General features: G+C 47.9%; 1 long non-coding RNA gene across 1 annotated transcript; it reads left to right on the plus strand.

Annotated features, from left to right (window-relative positions):
• The first annotated feature begins 2,727 nt into the window (after positions 1 to 2,727).
• On the plus strand, positions 2,728 to 4,136 carry LOC141408714 (uncharacterized). Its single transcript, XR_012425014.1, has 2 exons — positions 2,728 to 3,076; positions 3,258 to 4,136. It is a non-coding gene; the product is annotated as an uncharacterized lncRNA (long non-coding RNA).
• The last annotated feature ends 2,771 nt before the right edge of the window (positions 4,137 to 6,907 follow it).

Genomic DNA, 6,907 nt, shown 5'->3' on the forward strand with positions numbered 1-6,907 from the left:
ATTTAAAAATCTTACTCCGTGCAGACCCTAAACTTGGGAGGCTGCTGGTCACACCCTGGGAGGACCTCAGCCAGCGGGAAGCCCTGTGCCTCCTCTCTGCTCCATCTCTAAAGCCAAGAAACATTTTATGCATAAAATTACGTTATTTCCAATTTGTTAAATTGTATATATTAAGTCCATAAAGAGACCAAGAAAATATATAAAAACATTGATGACTTCATGGTGGTATTATAATTAATTTTTAAACAAAACATGTTGTCTAAATTTTCTAGACTGAAAAAATACTCTTTTTAGCAAGAAAGGTGCTTTTAAAGTCACCATAAACAATTATATATCCATCCTACGAATGCGGTCTTAAAATAAAAAGTGAAGAGCAAAAACAGCAGAAGGAAGTGCATGAATATGTTGATAACGTTTACCTCTGAATGGGGGGGGGCTGTTTTGTCTTCCATTTCCCTATGTTTGAAGTGTCACCTCTGTAATGTAATAATAGAGCAAACACAACAGTTGAGGAAACACTGCTGCCCACTAGGGATCCCCAATACTTTGCCAAATGATCCTCTATGTATCCTGCATAAACCAAGTCTCCTCCAAAATGCTGCGACCCCAACCTCTGATTTTATCTTTTAAATCAGCTAGGTTTTCTCCCCTAAAAAGAAGCATATTGTATCATTACTCTTTAAAGTTAGGTGACTTAACAGGCATACAGACTTCAACACCTTCTGGAAAGGTGATGTGTCAAGTTTAACTAAGATTTGTTTTGTTCTGAAAAGAGCAAGGGCACGTTCCCAGGTGAGGGGACTCCAGGAAACACTGGCTGTGTCCCACGGGCCCTCAACTGGAGAAACAAGCGCTCGACGCCTCCACCCTCCACCCGGACTCAGCAGGAAAGGGGTGCAGAACTGAAGACAGACTCGTCTATAAAAACCTCAAGGGCTGTTTCCAGAAGCTACCCACTGCCCGGTGCCGCCTCACCCTGCCCCCCTGTGCAGGTACCGGAGCTGCTGTCCAGCCTTCCCCAGGCTCTCCACGCCTCCTTCCACCCCACGCCAACCTGCACCACCCAACTCCCCACCGTCTCTTACTGACCACCCGCCTCAACTCCCACATAGCCTGGAAACTGCAAAGCTGCCTGGCAGCAAGAGGAGACAGGCAGCGACTGCACCAGCCAGGTGGCACCTGCTCCCCCCAGACTGCAGGGTCACAGCGCCTGCCTCATGGAGCCGTTGTTATGCACAAGTACAGTGGGAAATCAATGCAGCTTTAGCTTTACTTTGGTGCTAAATTAACTTTATAACACTTGGTTATAACAAACATTAATTTTTACAACAATTACTAAAATAACAACTCATAATGTATTCATTTACCATATTCAGAAAACAACTGAAAAACCAAACACACAGCAGAATTTTATAGGACTGTAGTAGTTTTTGTTAGGCTGTCAAATTATTTTAAGCTCAAAATTAAAGTAATTAAATCTGTGACTCTCAACTGGGGGAGGTGGGCACACACAGAGGGGGGAAGGTAAAATCCTTTTTTTCTTCCAAACCTCACACAGACCCACTCAGCTGGTCATTTCCATTGCTGGAATTATGTCCTGCTCCTTAGGTTAAGAACAACTGCCTTCATGCCTATTAAAAATAATATTTCTTCCTTTCCTGAGTGATTGTGAAATGAGCCATGGTGGCAAGGTAGGCACGAACAGAGGGAAACTGAGTCCATGTCCACATTTGATGGTGGGCGAGAACAGAAGGAAATTGGGTCCACATCCACATTTGATGGTGGGTGAGAACAGAAGGTAACTAGGTGACATCTCTATTTGATGGTGGGCAAGAACAGAGGGAAACTGAATCCGTGTCCACATTTGATGGTGGGCAAGAACAGAGGGAAAGTGTGTTCAAGTCCACATTTGATGGTTAGCCAGAACAGGAGGAAGCTGGATCCACGTCCACATTTGATGATGGGCGAGAACACGGGGAAACTGGGTCAACGTCCACATTTGATGATGGGCGAGACCGGGGGAAACTGAGTCCACCTCCACATTTGATGGTGGGAGAGAACAGGGGAAAACTCGGTCCACGTCCACGTTTGATGGTGGCTTTTAATGCACTGCAGCCTGTGTCCCCTTGACCTTCACGAATTGTCAGGTAGTAAGAAAGCAATTTTTCTTATTGGAAAGGAGAAAACTAAGTGGCTGCAAAATAATATCATTTCCTTAAAGCAAAACAACAGAGAACCAACTTTGACTTTTTCCACATTACCCAGTAACTCTAAGACTCAGGGTTTTGTCATGTTACAGCAAATGCTGTCCATTAGGGGGAAATTGGAAGTCAGAACAGTGTGTGCTATTCAAATTCTCAATGAATAATTAACTCAAATGGGTTCAGAGTGCTATAAAATGAAATTAATTTGTTTTTAGTTTAACCCCAAATCCCCAATCCTTTGCCAAATGATCCTCTATGTATCCTGCATAAAGGACAGGGTCTTTCTGGCAGAAAAACCATTAAAAGTTTTATTTGCAGTAAGAGAAGCATGCCTTCTTATTATCAAACAGGTGCACGGCCCCTTTGCGGGGGGGGTCACCTATCACCCGCATCCCCGTGTGTCACGGTGTTGCCACACACCATTAACGCATCAAAACGGAAAAGGAAATGTAAGCAGTGTTTGCCGTCCAAAGTTAACGTCAACAATTCCTTATTATGAAGGCACTTCTGAGCCTTTCCTCCTGCATCTGGGAGCTGCCAGCAACCCAGTTCCAGGAGAGAAAATAGCTCGACACCTCCTGCAGCCCGTGGAGTCCTCTTGTTGGGACAAGGTCCCCCCAGGAGAGAGGAACCCCCAGCAGGGTCAACACTGGAGGTCCTGTGAGTGGGTGGTGCTGGGGAGGCCATGCGGGGAGGGCTGTTCCCTGTTCCCTTCCCCTCAGGAGACAGTTTGCCCAAGGTGACACAGCACCGGATGGGATTTCAGGGTCGGGGACCACGGACCCCGGAGCTGTGGACCACACCAGCCCAAAGCCACTGCATGCCCCAGACCAACACGAGAAGAGTGCAGACCAACAACATCTTCGTCTACGGTAGATGCCACGGTTATCGTTCCTAAGAGAGCCCATGGCCACTTCTACCAGGTGCCCTCCACTCTTCCCCTGCCCCAGCTGGTCCCCCTGTGACAGCCGTGTCTCTGAGAACGGGGTGTGGAGCCAGGGGGAAAACACAAAATAAACCACCTGCTACTAGAAACAGCCTTGCTGTCCTCAGGGAGCCGGTCCCGGGGCCAGCCTCGCTGTCCTCAAGGAGTCGATCCCGGGGCCAACCTCGCTGGACTCAAGAAGTCGGTTCCAGGACCCCATGGACACCAAATCCAGGCACATTCAAACCGCACAGGTGGACCTGCTGAACCTGCGTGTACAAAGACTCGGCCCTCCGACAAGCGTTTCACATGGCAGGAACACTGTATTTTCTGCGTGTACAAAGAATCAGCCCTCCGACATGAGTTTCACGTAGCAGAACACTGTATTTTCTCCCTGAGTTTGGTTGAAAAAATCCACCTATAAGTTGACCCGCAAAGCTCAAGCTTGTGTTGGACAAGAGTCAACTGTATGCAATTGACACTGATTCCTACCAACAATATCCAGATCTTACCATGACCAGCACCATAAACAGAATGAGCAAAATTTAAAAACTAAAGCAGAGTTTTTTCCTGCGAGTTGGTGCACTGAGTATCCCCTGTGGGAAAGACCACACTGGCTGCTGACCAAACTCCACCGGCCTCTTCCTCCGTCCTGAGGGCATCTTCCTCCATCCTGACAGCAGCCTGGGCTCACCTCAGTCCCAGGGCATGGGAGGGGGACGCACTGTGCACCCTCCCAGCTCTCCTCCGCCCCTTCCCTCAGGCTGGCCCAAGAGCAGCCTGGACAGTCACGTGCTGGGGACACCAAGTTGCCCCTCCTCCGCCCACAGCCTCAGGCCACCTGTCTCATCTGTGACTGAGAAATAGAGCTGCAGCTGGAGGCGGGAGGCGGGACACGCTGGGATCTACCCATGGCCAGGCCGAGCTGCTCGGATCACTCAAACTTCACTTTCCTCACTCGCTCTACCAAATAGACTAGAATAAAATATGCCGCATCCTCCTTTCCACACACTCCCAAGCCTCCCATCCCACTTCCCAGCGCTGACCCCTTAAGAACACTTTGTGCGTCTTTTCAGGTATTTTCTATCCTCCTCAAGCACAGAACCACATTCAGAGTGAATATTTCTTTTCTTTTTTTTTTTTAACAGAAATGGCACCAGGGCAGATGATGATTTTTTTGTACCATTTCTTTACTTTCTTGGGCATTTTCTGCACCAGGACAGATGGGCTCTGCTCTCCTTCCTCCCCGCCCAAAGCTGCCTCACAGCAGCCACACACGGAGCCATTAACCCTCGCAAGACTGTGGGTGTCTTGGGGTGCCCCACGTCCCCAAAGACCAAGGGTCACAGATCCACATTGTCCAACAACACTTCAGACACGGCCTCGAGCCTGGGAACCCTGCTGGCCAGCCCAGGCCAGCCCCAGAATAGAGGTGTGAGGGGTGACATCTGCACCTCTTAAAAAAATAAAAGGGCAGATATTCAGTGCCACATTTAAAATGGTCATGGCGGCCAGGCACAGTGGCTCATGTGTGCAATGCCAGCACTTTGGGAGGCCAAGGTTGGCAGATCACTTGAGGTCAGGAGTTCAAGACCAGCCTGGCCAACACGGTGAGAACCCTGTCTCTACTAAAAATACAAAAATTAGCTGGGCATGGTGGCAGGCACTTGTAATCCCAGCTACTCGGGAGGCTGAGACACAAGATTCTCTTGAACCCTGGAAGCAGAGGTTACAGTGAGCTGAGATTATGCCACTGCAATCCAGCCTGGGTGACAGAGCAAGACTCTGTCTCAAAAATAAAAATAATAAATAATAACAAAAGAAAAATATATATATGCATTCCTAGTCCCTTGGAGCTGCAGCAACAAAGCTGGTGATATATTTTGGGTGTTTCTAATCAATGTTTTCCATGAGCTACACTGCAAGTCTCAACCTTGACCCTGCTACAGTAACCATCTATTACAAATTAAAACAAGAGCCATTACTCTGTCTCCTACGAAAATATTCTAATTGAGGCATGTTAACAGAATACATTTCTTTAGGTGAGAAAGTATCCACCAGGGTGGGGAACAGACGGCCCACCGATTGTGCTGTGGCCCTGACCACCAAGGACTCACGAATCGTCCACAGCAAGGCTGGCGACTCAAAAAGAACACTAAATTACTCTTTGACATTAATTCTTAAACCTTGAGAAACCAAAGTTCTCCTTGTAACAGACTTGAAAAAGGATGAAGTCAGAAGTAGCTCAGCAGAGATGCAACTCTTACCTGGGAGAGACACCCCTTGCTAATCACGTCTGGATTAACGGATGTGCTAAGAGCATCTCTTCCAACAGGGACACAGACTGCAAACAGGAATGCTGTGAACACCTTCCCCAGATAACCCAGTCCTGACCCATCCACCCCTCAGGAGGTCCCCAGACAAGTCCAATAAGGAAATTACCCCACAGCAGATTCAGGTGCAGGCAGTGAGGATAGTGGCATCAGGGAATTCCACCGTAAACCTTGGCAGCACGCAGGGAGGTGTACCCAGCTGGACAGGTGAAGTCAAAAGTGCAGGATGATCTGGCCATTCCAAATATGCAGGGCATTCTAATTTTGTTAAAATGAAACCAAGCCTTTGAAAAGGCCCGGACTTCCCACAATGTATGGTATTCATAGTGTGGAGGGCACTGTAGAGAAGTTATCAGAGGGTTCATGACGGCAAGATCCACGGAGGCTCTGCCATGTGCCAGGTATGAGACAACTATTTACATAAAACACCTCATTTCACCCTACACAGAGTCCACAGACTGCTCCACAGTCTCCCAGGTAAGAGTTGGTGCATCTCTGCTGAGCTACTTCTAACTTCATCCTTTCTCAACTGCTTCATGTTTCACCCTACACAGAGTCCACAGACTGCCCCACATTTCACCCTAGAGTCCACAGATTGCTCCACATTTCACCCTACAGAGTTCACAGACTTCTTCACATTTCACCCTACAGAGTCCACAGACTGTTTCACATTTCACCCTACAGAGTCCACAGACTGCTTCACATTTCACCCTACAGAGTCCACAGACTGCTTCACATTTCACCCTACACAGAGTCCACAGACTGCTTCACATTTCACCCTACACAGAGTCCACAGACTGCTTCACATTTCACCCTACAGAGTCCACAGACTGCCCCACATTTCACCCTACACAGAGTCCACAGACTGCTTCACAGAATACTACCAAAGGGGAGCATCAAATGATCCCCAAGAAGTAATAAGCGCCTTAAAAGTAAGAAAGCCAACCTCCTCCCCCTCTCTTAATTCCCTCTCCTCATTTCCGCAGAACCAAGGAAATATGAAGGGCCAGTGACGCCCCACTGAAGAACGCTCTCCTGGTGGTTACGCTCTGTACATATGGAGCACAACACTGCTCCGTGCTGCGCGAGGCTACTATTCTATACTACACTAGTACGATCTGTTTGTTCTATTCTATACTATTCCATTCTCTACGATACAATACTACAGCTTCATTCTATACTATAAAATACTGTACTATCTGTTCTATTCTATTCTATTTTCTTCTATACGGAAAGCAGTTAGCCAGCTTGCTTTAGGCGGATAGTAAGGGAAGGGTCCCAGAGAGCCTCCAGCCCATGTTTTGTGCAGATAGGGGGACTTGCACGGGGGTCTCGCCTAAACATGCTCACAGCAGACTAAGGATCCCCATGCACACGGGGGAATGGGGTGGAGCCACCAGAAATTTGCTCCTTAGACAAGGAGCCCAGCCCCATCAGCTTCTATA

Source organism: Macaca fascicularis, chromosome 15 (assembly GCF_037993035.2).
Source record: "Macaca fascicularis isolate 582-1 chromosome 15, T2T-MFA8v1.1".
In the NCBI taxonomy this organism is placed as follows: domain Eukaryota; kingdom Metazoa; phylum Chordata; class Mammalia; order Primates; family Cercopithecidae; genus Macaca; species Macaca fascicularis.